This window comes from Pelodiscus sinensis, chromosome 5 (assembly GCF_052426305.1).
Source record: "Pelodiscus sinensis isolate ZL-2025 chromosome 5, ASM5242630v1, whole genome shotgun sequence".
Lineage (NCBI taxonomy): Eukaryota > Metazoa > Chordata > Testudines > Trionychidae > Pelodiscus > Pelodiscus sinensis.
The window spans coordinates 10766236-10785026 of NC_143056.1; positions in this window are offsets into that span (position 1 = coordinate 10766236).

The window sequence follows — 18791 nt, forward strand, 5'->3', positions numbered from 1 at the left end:
TAGGCTGCCCGCTGCGAAGGGATCCTGTATCCTAGCAGCTGAAATCTGAAATGTAATAAGCTCTTCCTATAAACTCTGGGGCGTCTGTCAGCCTGCTGGCTGCCCTCCGCGACGGGGCCCTGGTCCTAGTGGTAAAGGCACGGACGTTAAACCTTTTCTCGGTAACATACACACACATTCACTGCCCTGACCGTCGGCTGACAACAGTCCCCACCCCCGTGACTTGGCTCATTGGGCCGTCCAGCCCTGTCTTAAAGGGATGTTTGTCTGTGACTTACTGACTCCGGCCATTGGGCCATCCAGCTCTGCCTTAAAGGGCCAGTGATTGACTTTGGGTTACTGATTCAGGCCATTGGGCCATCTGGCCCTGCCTCAAAGGGCCAGCATTTGACTGGGACTTACTGACTCTGGACCTTGGGTCATCCAGCCCTGCTTTAAAGGCCTACTAGTGACTTTAATTTACCAACTCTAACCACTGGGCCCTCCAGCTCTGCTTTAAAGGGCCGGTGGTTTTACTGCCTCTGGCAATTAGTCCATCCAGTCCCGAGGGAGGGACCAGACTACAGGCGGTTTACCGGTTACGCTGGGCGTGCCGCGGGCTCAAATAGCCCAGTAACATGGGACCCTATCCCCCGGGGAGGGGGAAGGAAGGAACGCCTCGCAACACTGCACAAACATCAATCTGCTAACATCTGTCCTTCACTGTTTACACCTACAGAAATTACCTGTCTATTACACTTCCCCATGTGCTGTAGCACTGGAGAGAGAACTCCTCCTCATCCTTCAGTCCCATACACAGACGGCTCTCCAAAAGATAATCCTTGCAGGGATCTGGGTTTGGATACAGAAATCTCTTCAGCAGTTCCTGGCTTATGTTAGGATGGGGACATTTCAAACAACTGTCTATGTTCAGCTGGACAGTTAACAAGATTTGTAATCTTCTGCTTGCTTCTGCTATCTACTATGTGATTCTGTGGTGTAATGTAGTATGTGAATACAGTAATTACTCGTTTAACACGTTCCCACTTAAAACATTTTTGGAATAGCATGATTTTTTTTTAGGGAACGTTTTTCGAAGAACACGACTGTCCCCAAAATAACACGAAAATAATCAAGTGGTGGACTGTTTCATGTGGTGGTATAAGTTGGTGAAAACAGTGGCAATACACATGAGCGGATGAATACACATGGTTACAGCTCTCCTCTTCTCACTCACGTGTTTATCTTTGTGTTTTAACAGACCATGGCAACTTGTATTGCTAGATATCTAATGTTGACATTGATGACCGAGCACCAACAAAAAATTGACTTTGCCACCACCACCTGAAACGCAACCCCCACCTTTTCCGTTATTTTTAATGGGAAAATTGACTCCACATAGCAAGTTTTCGTTTAGCACGAACATTTTCAGAAACGCATCTATAGTGTTAAATGAGGAATTACTGTACTGAAGAGCTCTGATAGTATGCATTTCCTTAGCCCTTCTCCTAACAGCACAAAGCAAGTCCTTTTTACAATATTGGACTCCCCAGCGGAAGGGAAAAAGATCTTTAGGCTACTTTTGATTATCATAATCTTCTGTTGCTCAGTCTGGATGTAAAGAAAGTAGATCACAAGGACAAGCAGTGAGTGAGCTCTCCCTGGGCAAAAGTACACAATGCTTGACTAGCAATGCTGAACTCAGCGTTAATTTGCACCGTTAAGCAAAAGGTTCAGGAAAGTCCTCAGGTAGTATTAGCCCCATGTAAGGGGAATGAAAAGAAAGAGACATTAAAAAGAGCGCTAGTTGGAGAGAGAAAAATGCTTCTGCCTCAAAGGCATTTTTGAAGTTGTTACCACTAAAAAACATTGTGGCTTTATAGAACTAGGGTCTGTTCCAAAGCCCACTGCAGCTGACATGTGTTTACAGAATGGCTTTGGGTCACAGATTATGAAAAGTATTTAGGAGCCTAATCTCCACACCTAAATACCTTTCAGGATCTGGCCCTTAAATTACTTGGCTTTTAAGCAAGAAAATGTAAATATTTAACTGAAGAGATTATCTCAGCCACATAGAATCACAGAACACTAGAACTGGAAGGGACCTCAAGAGATCGAGTCCAGTCCCCTGCCCTCACGGCAGGACCAAGCACCATTTATCATCCCTGACAGGTGTCTGTCTAACCTGCTCTTAAATATCTCCAATGATGGAGATTCCACATCCTCCCTACGCAATTTATTCCAATGTTGAACCACCCTGACAATTAGGAAGTTTTTCCTAATGTCCAACCTAAACCTCCCTTGCTGCAATTTAAGCCCATTGCTTCTTGTTCTATCCTCAGAGGCCAAGGAGAACAATTTTTCTTCCTCCTCCTAGTAACACCCTTTTAGATACTTGGGTTTCCTTCCAAGCCACTGAAGGACATCTCAGCTATGACACTCTAAGGTTGGGCAATAATTTTTGCAGGGGGGAGCCACTTCATGAACTTTGGTTCATGGTTGCAGACTGGCTCCACCCCCCCTCCAAGAAGGGGTGGGGCCTCAGGCAGAAGGGGTGGTTCCCTCTAGGCACCACGTGCCCCTGGCAGAGGAGGCGACTTTGCATGCTCCCTTGCCCCAGGCCAGTCAGGGTCTGGGGACAGGGGAGCAGGCAAACCCTGTTGCCCCTGACCTCTGCCCTGCCAGGGGTACACAGTGCCTAGAGGGAACTGCCAGCCATTTTGAACAGCTGATAGTTCCCTCTAGGCGCCGTGCGCCCCTAGTGGGGAAAGGAGACTTCACGCTCTGCCCCGCCCCTAACCCAATTGGGACCTACAGGCAGGGGAATACCTGAAGTCATCTGCTGTTCAAAACGGCGCAGTGTGCCCCTGTCAGTGGGGCAGGAACCACCAGCCGCTTTGAACAGCGAATGAACTTTGTGCATTCTCCCGCGCCCAGGTCTCGATTGGCCTGGGGGCAGGGGAGCGGCAGGGTGGGCCCCGGGCCAGATCAAATGGCTTGGTGGGCCAGACCCGGCCCGTGGGCCATATCTTGCCCACCCCTGCACTACATGGACACAATGTAAAAGTGCTTTCTACGCATTGTCTAGAATCCTGCTGACTTTCCTGTGAGTAAAGTTCAATTGAAAGATGTTCCAACAGAATATTTATGACACATTTATAAACACTGTACCCTTGACTATGCTAATCACGTTAATAAATAAAGTGACGGTGGTACGAATTTTTACTATAGCCACTCTTTTATTTTATTTGCCCCTAATTTTCTAAAAATCGACCTTTGGGGTTATTACTTTTCAAGCTTTAACTCATTCACAGATGAATTTCAGGAAAACCTTTAAAACAAGCCTTTTACCCATTTCTGAGTTACCTGAGCAGTACTTTTTTCTGCCTTCAAAAGGAAAGAGAGACTTTAATTACGCAAGGAAAACTAAAATGGTGCTGATGATTAACATTTCCGATATCACACGATGTGACTAGGCCTCCATAAGGAATAAATGTTCTGTACCAAATCTTTATCCTGTGTCCATGGAAGATGTGGGAAAGAAACAAACCCTCATCCCACTGATTGAATGTGACTTGAATGGGGACGGGACTCGATGACCTCTCGAGGTCCCTTCCAGTCCTAGTATTCTATGACTTGTGGGTGGGAGGAGAACCAATTATAGGGTTCAAAAAAGAACTGGATAAGTTCATGGAGGATCAGTCCAGCCCTGGCTAGTATCCAGAATGGGCAAGGATGCAAAACCATGCTTTGAAGCAGAGGTGGGAAATAATTGTGATTGGGGGGGGGAGGGGGGGCTGCACTTTTCTATGGAGGGAGTGTAGGATCTGGGATGGAGGTTGGGTGAAGAAGGGAGGTTGGGGTAGGGGAATGGGGTGCAGGGTCTGAGAGAGAGTTTGGGTGAAGGAGGGGGTTGTGACCTGAGGCAGGGGATTGGGATGCAGGGTTGGGGTGGTGGTGGAGGGTATGATGGGGGCAGGAGAGAATTCTGGCCTGGAGGAGGGGTATAGGAGGAGGTACAGGTTCTGGGAGGGAGTTGGAGTGCCAGGGTGTAGAGTGCCAAAGGCAGGCTCTGGCTGGGAGGTGCTTACCTCAGCAGCTCTTGGCCAGCAGGACACTTAGGCAGGCTTACCTGCCTGCCAGCATCCCCAGACAGCTGGCTGGCTGTGCATGTGCTTCTCTGTGCTCTTGGGGGAGGCTTCACACAGTGCTCCACACCCAGCAAAATCTCTCAGCACCGATTGGCCAGAAACCAGCCAATGGGAGCTGGTAAACTGTGCTGCACTGCTCCTGCCCCCAGCCAAATCTTTCTGCTCCCAAGGGCCAATTTCCAGGAAGCAGCCGGCTTCCTTGAATGGCGCTACTCTGTGCTGCAGGGGGCAGGCCGGATTAAAAGGCAGGGCTACCCCTGCTTTGAAGTGTCCTTAGGTTCTGTTTGCCCAGAAGATGGGATTGGGTCAAAAGGGATGATCACTTGATGAATCCCTGTTCAGTTCAGTCCTTTGGAAGCACCTGGCATTGGCCACTGTCAGAAGACAGAATACTGGGCTAGATGGACCATTAGTGCGATTGGATCTTATGCTCTTCTATTACAAAAGTATACAATCTCAGTTCAGCAAGTTGCATAAGCCTCTGGGTAACTTTAACATGGGAGTTATTCTAGGTTGTGTTTAAATAATTTGCTGAATCAGGGTGTTAGGCCCTGATGTTCAAAAGGTATTTATTTAGGTGCCTAACTCCCATTAAAAGGAAGTTAGGTGCCTAAATACTCTGAGGTCTGGGCCTTAATGATTTTAAAATGATTATATGAATTCAAAGTAGAAAATAATCACAGTGCTTTAAACTGCATAATTTCCTGCCCTGGGGCATTTGGAATATCTTGGAGCATCTTGAATATTTAGATTGTAGCTGAGTTTAAAACTTAATGAGTTACATGGTCGAATCCACCATGGGGTTTCCTTTTTTTTTCCGTTCTCGAAAGCAGCCTAAGGAAGTTTAATGCAAAAGCCTATATTAATGCAGCATTGGCAGGTGAAAATTTAAAAGTGTACAATTAACAGGTATTTATTTTTGCTACAGGCTGCACAAATATGTAAGAAAACCAACCTGTCTCTATTTGTTTAAAGAGAAATTAATGAAGAGGTCAGAGGAGAAGAGAGATGTAGAGCCTGCTATTCTAGCTATATGCTTTAAGGAAAAGTCCCTATACTAGGGATTTACTACAGTGGCAGCACAAAAGACCAAATGCCTGCATAACACTTAATAATACTTAGCCCTGCTGTGAGTACAAGGGAATGGACTGGATGACCTCTCTAGGTCCCGTCCAGTTCTAGAATTCTATGATTCTAAAAACATCTGTTTAATAGCCGTAGCTTAGTAATATACTAGTATAATTAAAGTTTATACTTTAGCAAAACTAGCAAATTGTTACATAACTGTACTTTAATTATTTACGAACTGCACTTGCATAACGAAAATTTGCAGGGTGTGCCAGGTGAACCACAGCAGCATTTTGACTGGACGCAGAGGGACCCCATGGCTCTTACAGTGAGGGTTGCCGGGTGTTCAGTTTTCGCCCAGACTGTCCAATATTTGGGTCCACCGTCCGGTAAAAACAAAACAGAAAATACCAGACATGTGAAATGTCCGGTATTTCCTGTTTCCCTCAGACGGAAGCCCGGCGGGGACAGTTTTCCCTTGCCGTGTCTGGCGGGGGTGGGGGAATGAGGAATACAGGGCCATTTAAAGGCACAGCACCTTTATTTTTGTTGGTTTTTCTTTTGCTCAACAACTTTTTCCTGTTTTTTTGGGGGTGGGGTGGGGGGCGGGGGTTGGTATTTTTCGTTAAACCATCTGGCAACACTCCATGTTGCGTGCAATCAGCACGCACTTCACGTCACGCGCCCTTGTGTTATGTGCAGGTCCCTTTAGTAATACTGGTAAGAAAAAAGCAATACAGACAGAAACCAGCAGCATCTGGCAACCTTGCGCTTGGGTAATGATAAACAAAATGTCTTGTGGGCCACACATAGATGTGCTCCATGCCAAGGTGCTTGCTTGCCATAATGAAGTAAGGCTGTGTGAGGGAGGGGTTGGAGAGAAGATGAATGCACTTGCTTTAGTGACAATCCCTCCTGGAGCAATACTGAGTATAACAAACCTTGATGCACCAAGCAGATGGGGCTGGGAAAGCCAAACCGTGGGCTGTTCAGACTGTATTTTGACTGTGTCGGTAAATGGTTTCAGCGGGGCTGTGCCCACTTCTTATTTCTTTCTCCCTGGTTTTGGATCTGACATGGGGATGATGAGATGAAAAGAGCCACTCCTAGTTGTTGGCATGACAAATGGCTGTACTGCACAGTGAAATCCTGGCCTAGTGAAGTCAAGGGGCAGCTTGACCCTTAGCGGACTTACCAAGGAAAATTTGGAGCATCATGTTCCCCGGAGCCCTATGTCCTCCCATTTCAATTTACACAGATGATTGTGGGGACTCTTGATCTCGAGGCTCTCCAGCACAAGTGTCTCCATTTTCAACCCCTCTCATCACACCTGACATTTATGAAACACTCTGAATGGGCTTGTGAGCTCCCATCAGGCACAAATGTAGCAGGAACACTATGAGCACCCTGATTTCCTTTTTGCCACTTCTGCCAGCTTCAGAGAGGGTTAGTGTGTAGCTACAAATGTGGGCAAAGCCAGCAGCAGTGCAGCCAACCATGAGGACATGCTTGTATTGGCAGGAGTGTTGATATAGAGCAGTAGAAAGGGAAAGGACCTCCTATGGTCCTGCATAATTGGGACTGTCGGTCCTTGCAGATCCTCAGACTTTGTCGGCCACACCTGTTGTGTCTTCCATTGAGCCACAAAGTTCTCCTTCCCAAGTAAGCATGAAGTACACTTACAGACTTTTCAGAATCTGGTCACGGGTATTCCAATTTTAGTTACCGTGGAATCAGGTAACCCCATCAGTGGTTCAAAAGAAAGGAAAAATAAATGGAATAAATTAGATCTAAGCTAACTCATTCTGGAGAGATCTCTGGTGTTATTACTGACCTGACAAATCTCTATTATTTATCATTTTGTACATGGTTTCAGTGTAGCCAGAAAGGTGAAGATGGCAATTTTTCAGCTGTATTGATGTTTACACCAAATCCTTGTCTTACACACAAACAAAAGTCATCTTCCCAAGTATTCTGTCTGAACAGAATCCTAACAATGATTTGAGTTTTCTTCTGGTAAAAAGAAATGCAGTTTAAGAAAAGTTGGCGCTTTCAAGAGTCCAGAGACACTGGAATCCTGGACAACACTGCCCTCTTGTGATTTCACTTGTTAAAACGTCTCTTTTTTCCCCCTTGCAAAGAACTTGAACCTAATGTCTGGAGGGGTGCTAGCTTCATCTTGAATGGTTCCTTGAAATATGGGTTAACTACTTATGTGAAACCATCTGTTCCATCTTGTATTTAGCAGACACAGAGTTAGGGTATGTCTAGACTACACGCCTCTGCCGACAGAGGCATGTAAAATAGACTACCCGACATAGTCAATGAAATGGGGATTTAAATATCCCCGGCTTCATTAAAATAAAAATGGCGGCTGTGCTGTGCCGGCTCAGCTGATCATCGGCACAGCTCATGAGTCAAGACGCGGATCGGTCAACAGGGAACACCTTGGGCTCCTAAATCATTTATGCACTTGAAATTTGAATTCAAGCATTACCTGAACTAAAAGGGAAAGGGAAAACATTTGTTATTTGTGCTGTTGTTCTCAGAGACTGAAAAACACATTTCATATTACAGGCAAGACAGCTTTACTTGATTTTAAAGTATCTTTACAAGGGATCAGCATAAAGGAACCATGTGGCATCAAAACCTAACTAGAAGCTATTTAACAATCCACTGATAATATGTGGGAAAATTCAGAAAAATATTTTATTTAGAAGCAATTCTACTCGCATGTCACACTTTCTGTTATTTTTAACCTCATTTTTTTTAAAGTTGGAATAGAAGGCTTGGCAATGAACAGTTTACCTTCTCCTGCTGGTTTATGTTGGTTACCCCAGCTAAAGTCAGACTCCAAATCCATTTTCCATTAAATAACCATCACCAACATAACAAGCTGTGACATCATATAGAGTATTATGATATTTCATCAGGGAACAATGCCCTCACAGTTGCTGACTCCCATGAGGGTTTCCTATACCCAGTATCTTTTGCAGAGTAAAATAGGTGTTATTTTGGAGATCATCTACTTTAAATACACCAAAATGATGGAGCAATGCCAATGAGAGGCCAGTCCCTCTTAGGGAAATATCAGTAGAGCCCCGCAAATCCATGGATATCTGCTTTAAACCCATGGATATCCATGGCTTATTTTTGCAAATGAGGATGAGGATACAAATGTTGCGTATATAGAGAACTGTGCAAATTTGCAGATATATGTGGATGTCGATGCCGATATCCGTGGCTCATTTTTGCAGAGAGGGGTGTGGATCCGGATACAAATTTTGTATCCATGCAGGGGTCTAAAAATCAGGGTTCTGTGGGAGGGGCCTGTTCACAGCAAGTTTGTTACTATTTATTATTAATAGATGCCATTATTGTGGAGGCCCATTGATGTCCATCAAAGAGGAAGAAAGGCAAAGAGGTTACAGCTGAGTAGAGGAGGCTACTTTTAGTCCATTCTTCACTTCAGAAGACTGTGTGGTGAGGTGAAGTGAGGCCACTGGCGGCTCGCTCCTTGATGGGGAACAGAGGCTAGGTCTACACTACAGAGCTTTTGTGCAAAAACTCACAGAGCATCCACACCTCAAGTGCATTTTTGCACAAGTAAAACAAAAGAACAGAGGAGTTTTTCCGGTGTAGGTATTCCTCCTTCTGCGAGGAATTACTCCTTTTTGCGCAAGAGTTCTTGCACAAAAAGGTGTGTCTGAACAGGGAACGGGGGTTTTTTGTGTGCAAAAAGAGGCAATCGAAAAAAGCACAGGTGCCCTGGTGGCCATTCTGTAAATAGCAATCAGAGTTTCCTTTTGAGAGAGCGTCCATGCAGTCTGGACGCTCTCTTGTGCAAAAGCGCATCACTTTTTCGATGCGCTTTTGCAGTGTGGAAGATCTCTTCCGCAAAAAGCTTCTTGCTCAAGAAACCTGCAGTGTAGATGTAACCGGAGAGATATCTTCTGACTTACGCAAAAGTCCTCGTCAGCTTTGTACACAGTGCTGCACCTATTTTCCCCCACTGTGAGTTTTGTTTGGAAGTACACTTAAAATAACAGCGCTTCTACCTGTTCTAAGAAAAACACATGCTCTTTTCTGTTTCAGCCACCAGAATTTAAATACTATGAGCACACCCTGCTTGGGTGGGGGGGAGGGGGGAGGCAGAGAGAGGGGATTGCTTTTAACAGAAGGTGGAAGAATGCCAGCAGTGAGGTGGAAAGACTCTAATTAAGTCACAAGTAAAAATAGCTGCACTGAGGGCAAAATCAAGACTTGGTAAGCTGGTCACACAGCACAGCCAATCAGCAGCAAGAGCAAATGAACTCTACTTTTTTACAGATGTTGGAAGAATGCCAACATTAAGGGCTGGCACAAAGGCCTTATGCCAAGTCTTCAGCAGCCAGGGAGGGCTCTCTGTGCAGAAGGTATTCTCAGGGGGGCATTTCCAAAACTTGTTCAGGGTGGCAGAATGGTGTAAGTGGTCATTAGCGTAATTGAAAATCAGGCTCTGAGTTTCTCTGTGCAGGAACAGAGCATGGTTTCCCACAATGCTTCTCCAGTAGACCTCCACCCTGACCTGCAGTGGCAGTATCAGAGAGGGACGGGAGAGAGAGTTCATTTTCCAGTTCACTCATTTCTTTTCCTCTCTGCTGAAATTGCCACCAATTGTACTAATTACTCTCAGCCAATTGTAATGGTAATTATTTTGAAGAGCACACCTCTTCCTCCTTTATAATTCTTTCAATAGCACAGATAACCTTCATGGTGTGCATGAATCACGCTGCTGCCATGTTAAGATTGCCTTGCTGATCAATGGGGCGTAATAAAGAGAAGACCCCTTACGCTCCTCACCTCACAGCAGCATGAATTCAGGAGCCAAGTTGTAACCGGAGCAATTTACTGTGTCCACGCTGGCTGTATTATCGTTATTATAACTATTCGATAAGAAATCCTGGAACATGGTATTTTGGCACATTCCATACACTTTAGAACAGAGGTGGGCAATAAAACGGCTGTCGTTCCTTAGGGTTAGCCCCCTGAGAGTCACCGTTCCCGGCCAATGGAAGCTGCGGGAAGCCGTGTCCTGGGCTGCACCATTTCCCGCAGCAACCACTGATCCGGAACAGCGAGCCGTGGCCAAGGGGAGGTGCCATTGCCCAGGCCTGTTGTGACGGGGCGGAGTTGCACTGCGGTGGTGGTGCCGCCCTGCCCTGCACTAGAATTTCACCGGTCCCTGTGATGCACGGGGAGCGCAGAAATGAAACGGCCATTTGCGCTGCCTGCTCCCAGGCCACGGCTCAGCTGGGCGACACGGACGCCGATCAGCAATGGGCATCGCAGCTGGGAAGACACCCGGGGCATGACGCACGCAGAGGAGAGTGGAGGCTCAGGGAGCATGTGTCACTGATGTCGGGCAGAGGGGCGTCAGCGTGGGCGGGCGCCATATTCAAAAAATGGGAAGAACAGGGGTGAAGGGGAGGGGAGTCGGAGAAGTAGAGAAGAGGTAAATGGCATAAGCCGGGAGACGGGGACTGGTAGGAGCAGAGGTAATGAGAGACCAAGAGAGTTCAGGCTTCAGATGCTGACACCTGAGACCCTGGGTCTGCGGGGCCGCGGAGGGTAGAGAAGGACACTCCCACCCAGAACCAAATGGGAAGTAGCCCAAGGCTTCCCTGAAGGCAGCTTGTGGGCTGGTGAGTTATGGCCGGAAGCCCCACCAACCAGACAGGACCGTAGCAGAATCTGTCCTTGGGGTCCATGAGAGAGGGCGGGTCTGGGCCCCCCTACCACCGCACCTGTTGCTTGGTGGAAGGCCTCGAGCAAGGGTGGGTCACGTAGTCCGTGCGTTGCGGCGATGGAATAGAGTCGCCAGATTAGTGGAAGAGGCCAGAGGGACCTCGTCCAGGCGGACGGCGAATAAGCCAACACAGCCGCTCAGACGGAGAGGAGGAGGAGGGATAGACCCCCGCTCCTTCACACCTGTGAAGGTGCAGGTCAAATATAATGGTGGCAGCAGGGAAAAGGGCTAACTTTGGGGAACTGGATCTGGCCTGTGGGCTGGTATTTGCCCACCCCTGCTTAAGAACAGTGGTCACCAACCAGAAGCTCGGGGTCTACTGATAGCTCTTGGAGCCTCAGACAGGTGATCTTGACTATTTTGGCCAACACTTCAACTGCGTCTCCCCCACTACTGCGCATCTTCTGCCCTTTGCCTTGGAGCTGCTCCTCCCCTGGGAGCCTCCAGCTTTCTGAGCAGGACAGGGGAGGAAACGGAGGGGCACTGATGTCAAGGTGCCCCCTCCCACTGTATCCTTTCCTTACAGAGTGAGAGGGGGCACAACAGGGCATGGGATGGAGTTTGCTGGCTGCTTTAGGGAATGGTGCAGGGCTAGGAAGGGGTGAGCCTACCTTAGCCCCACTGCACCACCAACCAGGAGCCACCAGCAGTGCCCAGCTGAAGCCCACATTCCAAACTCCTACCGGAGCTGCCACATGGCTCCCAAGCCTATCCCCCTGGCTCTCAGCTGGCTCAGGGTGCTGGGCAGCACAGCCCCAGCTGTCCCCCTTGTCCACCGGTTGAGGGAGCTGGGAAGCCCATTCCTAGCTCTTCCTCCTATAAAGAGCTGCCAGATGACTTGGGGTCTTTATAGGTATTTATATTTGAGGTAGCTCTCAGACTTGCATGTAAATTCAAAAAGCGATCTTGTGCTCAAATAGGTTGGAGACCACTGCTTTAGAATAATACCATGCAACAATTCTCCCAAAGTCAGGCGCATGTGGGGGAGGTCTAGGTTGGATATTAGGAAAAATTATTTCCCTAGGAGGGTGGTGAAGCACTGGGATGGGTTCCCTAGAGAGGTGATAGAATCTCCATCCCTAGAGGTGTTTAAGTCTCGGCTTGACAAAGCCCTGGCTGGGTTGATTTAGTTGGGATTGGTCCTGCTTTGGGCAAGGGGCTAGACTCGATGACTCCTGACGTCTCTTCCAGCCCTATGATTCCATGATTCTATGTACATTATGATCTTTCATAGCAACTTCCTTGGGAGACAGGAAAGTTGATCTTGTGCTGAAAGCCCTAGACTGGAATTCACGAGATGGGAATGCAATTCCTGGCTCTGCCATGGGCATCCTGCTTGACCTTGGGCAAGTCACACTATCTTTCTGTCTCAGTTCCTCACCTATACAATGCGGGTAATAATATTCCCATCCCTTCCATTATGGTTTGTCTTTATTTATATGATAAGCTCTTTGGGACAGACAGTCTGTAACTATGTGGTCCTACAGTGCTGGGAAGAAACTCTTGTTACCATAATGCAAATAATAAAGAACATAAATCATAACAATGAAAAGATCAGAGACATAGTACGACAGTTAGTGGCCATAGGGTATGTCAGTGTTATGGCAACAGATGGTCCATTATTCTGGCCCCATTTCAACTTGTGTTGAAAGGCTGCTTGCATGGCTAGGACAAAACTGTTTTCGGCATCATAACAGAAATCACTTCAGCAGGTCTCTCATAATACCTGTCACTGGGTGGCTGATGACACAATATTTGCTTTCAGTAACAACTCAACCATTTTCACTCCAGTTAACAACAGTTGCCAGCAAGACCTCATTTTCCTGACACAGATGGACTCTCAGTGTTGCGAAGGCCATTCATTTTCAGCCCTACTACTGCAACAACCTGCACTGAGCCATAAAACTTTTTGGTACCATCATGCTGGTTAACCCCCACTTTTATGTATCTTCTACCTCATGCCTTCCCATGTAGACTTAGGAAGTTTCAGTTCCTCTTGATTAAGAATGGCTCCAATAATAAGTAAAATTCCCCTACCCAAAAACTCCCTGGATTTGCCAAATGTTGTGAAAGATCAAAAGAAATCGTCAGTCACTCCGTGGACTTTAAAGTTTGTTCCTTGCATGACTGTGCTGGTTGGGGAAGTAGCTATACTTTTGTGGCCTGTATTCCAAGCTAGACCCTTGCTGCTTAGTTGCTTTATTACTTTATTTCTTTCAAGCACTACAATTTTACTTTTAATTTTTTGCAGGGAAAATACTCAAACCCCCTCCCCCCCACACCTCTCCAAAGTCAATGGGACCATTTTCATAAGTAAACTTGCTTGTGTGTGTGCGTTTGCAGGATTAGACTCTTAGATTGGAAGCCCTTTAGGGGATGGACTGAAGAAAATGATCTAGCAATTTGTCTCCTGCCATACTTCTCCAGCCTTTGACATATAGAGGCTAGGGACACCATTCTTTACCCCCTGGTTAATAGCTTTTAATGGACCTAACCTCCATGCATTTATCTAGCTCTTTTTTAAACTCTGTTATAGTCCTAGCCTTCACAGCCTCCTCTGGCAAGGAGTTCCACAGGTTGACTGTGCACTGTGTGAAGAACTTTCTTTTATTAGTTTTAAACCTGCTACCCATTAATTTCATTTGGTGTCATCTAGTTCTTATATTATGGGAACAAGTAAATAACTTTTCTTTATTCACCCTCTCCACACCACTCATGATTTTATAGACCTCTATCACATCCCCCCCTCAGTCTCCTTTTTTCTAACCTGAAAAGTCCCAGTCTCTTTAGACTCTCCTCATATGGGACCCGTTCCAAACCCCTAATAATTTTAGTTGTTCTTTTCTGAACCTTTTCTAATGCCAAAATATCTATTTTCAGGTGAGGAGATCACATCTGAACGCAGTATTCAAGATGTGGGCGTACTATAGTTTTATATAGGGGCAGTAAGATATTCTTCATCTTATTTTCTATCCCTTTTTTAATAATTCCTAGCATCCTATTTGCTTTTTTGACTGCCACTGCACACTGTGTGGACATTTTCAGAGAACTATCCACGATAACTCCAAGATCTCTTTCCTGATTAGCTGTAGCTAAATTAGCACCCATCATATTGTATGTATAGTTGGGGTTATTTTTTCCAATATGCATTACTTTACACTTACCTACATTAAATTTAATTTGCCATTTTGTTGCCCAGTCACTCAGTCTGGTGAGATCTTTTTGAAGTTCTTCACAGTCTGCTTTGGTCTTGACTATCTTAAACATTTTAGTATCGTCCGCAAACTTTGTCACCTCACTGCTTACCCCTTTCTCTAGATCGTTTATGAATAAATTGAATAGGATTGGTGCTAGGACTGACACTTGGGGAACACCACTAGTTACACCTCTCCATTCTGAAAATGTTCCATTTATCCCTACCCTTTGTTTCCTGTCTTTTAACCAGTTCTCAGTCCATGAAAGGATCTTCCCTCTTATCCCATGACAACCTAATTACACAAGACCCTTTGGTGAGGGACCTTGTCAAAGGCTTTCTGGAAATCTAAATATACTATATCTACTGGATTCCCCTTGTCCACATGTTTGTTGACCCCCTTCAAAGAACTCTAATAGATTAGTAAGACATGATTTCCCTTTACAGAAACCATGCTGACTTTTGCCCAACAAATTATGTTCTTCTACGTGTCTGACAATTTTATTCTTTACTATTGTTTCAATTAATTTGCCCAGTACTGACGTTAGACTTACTGGTCTGTCCTTCCTTTCCTTTTCCAACTACCTCCTAATGCCCATTCTCTGATCAGGGATGGCTCTGGGGTCCAGATATTAGCTCTAGTGCAGGCTACAGTTCTTCAGTTCATATGTTCTCTCCGGAAAGATATACCTGAAATTCAGACATTCCAGAGAAGAGGAGAAAAAATGACTAGCAGTCTGATAAGGTTAATGCGTGTGGGGGGAAATGGGCAAGATCTGAATGGGAAAACAATTGCACAAGGGGATTCAAGCAAGGTATAAGAAATCATGAAGAATGAATGCAATCAGATGCTTTGTATAATACAATAAAATTGTGAAGGAATGAAGACTCAAAGAAAGTGAAAGGTGATACCATTTACCAGAAACAAAAGGCAACACTTTGTTTCACAGCATTTAAGTCAACTGTGAAATTCATTGAAGCAAAAGGTCATTGAATCTCTGACCTTCTCTACACTAGAATTTTTAGCAAAACATTCCCGCTGGGTTCTGGTACAGATGGCTCTCTGTCTCCAGCAGCTATTGTCATCACTTTGTCACATAACCTGGCAGAGCTGGAAAGCCGCTAACACAAATCATGCGTTGCACCACTGCTACCATCAGTGGGAATTTTTTGCTAAACAAAGCCAAAGTCAGATAGTGTAGGGGCATTTTAAAAAAAAGGATTGGAGAAGTTTTGCACAGCTGTAAATGTTATGGGTGGTCAATGTTACAAAGATATTCTGTCACCTGATCACCTCTAATGAGTTGGGAAGGAAATTTTCATACTTATATTCAACCTTGCACTATTTGATTAGATCCACACCACACATTTTCATTCCTAAATCATCAGGTACATGCTCCAAGCATTGATTGGATCTTATACAGCTCCACCTATTTTCCTTTATTCGTATATTTAAATGAAAAGATTAGTTCTCTGAGTAGGGATGTGAACGACTAGTCAACTATCCAATAAGCAAATGCTTATCGGATAGTTGACCGGCTAGTCACTTTCCCCCACCCCCTTGCTGCCTCTATCAGAAAGAGGCAGCAAGGTGGGGGGGGGAGAAGAGGGGGTACTTCAAAGTGGCAGTGCCATGTGGAGCCTGAGATGAAACATTTTAAAAATTGCCTTAATATTTACCAGCATATAAACATTTAAATGTATAGCACTACAATAATCTTTTAAACACTTCTATTTATCATCCTAATAAATTTGTATTTAATAAACTGTCTAGGCCAGAATAAGCTCTCAGTCCTATATTTGGAGTGACTCCACTGAAATTATCATTGTAACTGACAGCAGTATTTGATCCAGAGGTACATTAGTAGGATTTTCTTACAGGATAACACTCTTTCTGGTCACTTAAAGGCTTCGTCTAGACTGCAGGCTTCTTTCGGAAGAAGCTTTTTTCGGAAGAGATCTTCAGAAAAAACTTCTTCCGAAAGAGATCATCCACACCGCCAAAGTGCATCGAAAAGGGATCTGCTGTTTCGAAAGAGAGCATCCTGACTGAATGGACCTTCTACCGCATATAAGCCATGATTGCTATGGACGTAATGGCCACCAGGGCACCTGTGCTTTTTCTTCTTTCCTCTTCTTCTGAAAGAACTCCCTCTTCCCCATCTACACATGCCTTTTTGCAAAAGAGCTTATTCGCAAAAAGGCTTCTTCCTCATAGAATGAGGATTACCAATGCCGGAAAAACCCCTCGGTTCTTTCGATTTTCTTGCAGAAAAATGCAATTGCAGTGTGGACGTTCCTCAAGTTTTGTTGGAAAAACGTCCGATTTTCCGACAAAACTCTGTAATATAGACATACCCTTAGAGTGACATTCACTCCTATATAAAATCCAGAGCATTTGGACTCTCTCCAAACAGAGGGCAAAGCAGTGGGACTAGAAATGCCAATATTACTAGGGATAATATGCATTCATTCTTTTGAAGGAAATCTATTAAAATATTTAAATATAAATGAATATCTGTTCTATTTCATTCTCAAAACTGACAAATTGCTATTATTAATCTCTGTGGTTTAAGAAAAATGAGGTGAGTCATTCATTTTCAATCAGCCTTTTACTTTTCTTCTACTTTTCCTCAGAGCTCAGCAATTCATAGATGGAAGCTTGAAATTCAGGAGTATTTCTAATTAAAGAACCCTGTTATGACATGTACAGCAATGAAAGGAGTTTCCTTTTAAGTCTAGACCTGTCTCTTCTTTGAAAAATAATTAAATGAAGATGAGTGTGTTCTACATTCAGCAGACCTGCAAAGTTTCTTTATTTGGGGAGGAAGATGCCACAATTTTAAAATGCATTTTAAGGTAATTTTAAAAAGAGCTTCTTCTTGTTATACAGGATTTTACTTTTTTTGAGAAAAACATTTAACATTTCAGCGATAATTTCTTTCAGTCTCCCTTATTTGGATAGCCCCAAAATGTCCCACATGGAACTGGGTCAAGAAGTTGATTTCTTTGAGCCCATAAGTATTCTTTGCAGTATTTGCACTCAGCATGACTGCACAACTTTCTTAGGGCATGTCTACACTGGGGAATCATTTCAAAATAACGCCCCTTATTTCAAAATAACAAGGTGAGCATCCACACTGTCAAACTTGTTTCAAAATAATGGGCTTGTTATTTTGAAATAACAACTCCTACTTGTGAAGAGAAATACGCTTATTTCAATATAGCTATTTCAGGGGTTAGTATTTCAAAATAACTTATTTCGAAATAACCTGGTAGTGTAGACACAGCCATTTGAAACAATGAAATTAACTCAGGGTATGTCTACACTTGCTCCTTATCTCGAGATACGGATACAAATGTAGCCGACCAAAATTGCTAATGAAGCGGGGATTTAAATATCCCACGCTTCATTAGCATAATCTCGCCTGAGTGCTGTTCTGATTGCCAGCTGATTCGAACCAGGAAGTTCGCTCTGTGCCGCGTTAGTTCGAATCAAACCCCTTGGTTCGAACTAACGTTACTCCTCAAAAAATGATTTCTTTGAGACCATATGTATTCTTTGCAGTATTTGCACTCAGCACAACTGAACAATTTTCTTAGGGCAAAATGAGGAGTAACGTTAGTTCAAACCAAGGGGTATGATTCGAACGAACACAGCCTGGAACGCACTTCCTGGTTCGAATCAGCTGGCGATCAGAATAGCGCGCGGGTGAGATTATGCTAATGAAGAGCGGGATATTTAAATCCCCACTTCATTAGCAGTTTTGGTCAGTTATATTTGCATCCCTATCTCAAGATAGGGAGCAAGTGTAGACATACCCTCAGAGAGGCTACAACCAGAAGTGGAATGGTGCTGCTAGCTGTTGTCTTTGGCAGGAAGAAAGAGGATTAAAACTGCTATTCATTCTCTCTAGTCAGCAGGAGAGGAGCTGAAAGGTCCACTAGACTGTCCCTGCAGAGCCTGCCCACTATATTTAGTGTCCTGAAACCAACCAGAAATGGAGTAATACTAGTGACTGTCCCAATAGCAACTAACAACTGCTAGTGACTATCTTGTATAGGAGCTAATAATGTCTGTGCATGGTGGGGGGTGGGGAGTGATTTCTGGAAAACAAGAGAAGTCACATATAGGGATTACTCTTTTAGGCCCTAATGATCAATGTGCAAGCAGATCCCTGAGCCTGAGCAGGCAAGTGTTGGTATGTATGATTTGGACAGCCAATTTTATATTTAATAGGAAATTAGGGGGTTCCATATAAAGAAGGTGAGCCTACCTTGTCATAACTCCAACTACTGAAGACCGTATTGCCCAAGGTTGCCAGGTGTCCGGTTTTCTACAAGACAGTCTGGTTTTTGGGCCATCTGTTCAGTAAAAAAATCCAGAAAATACCGGACATGTGCAATGTCTGGTATTTCCTAGTTTTCCGGCTGGGCTCGGACTGCGAGGCGGGCACGATCGGCGCTGGGAGCCCTGGTTGCGTGTGAGGAGGAGGGGAGCCCGGTCCATGCTCCTGCGCACTGGTCAAGCACAGGGTGGAGCCGCAGCCGGACTGACTCGCATGGGACAGGAGCGCCCTGAGATCTGGCCGGTTGGTTGATTCTCCCCGAC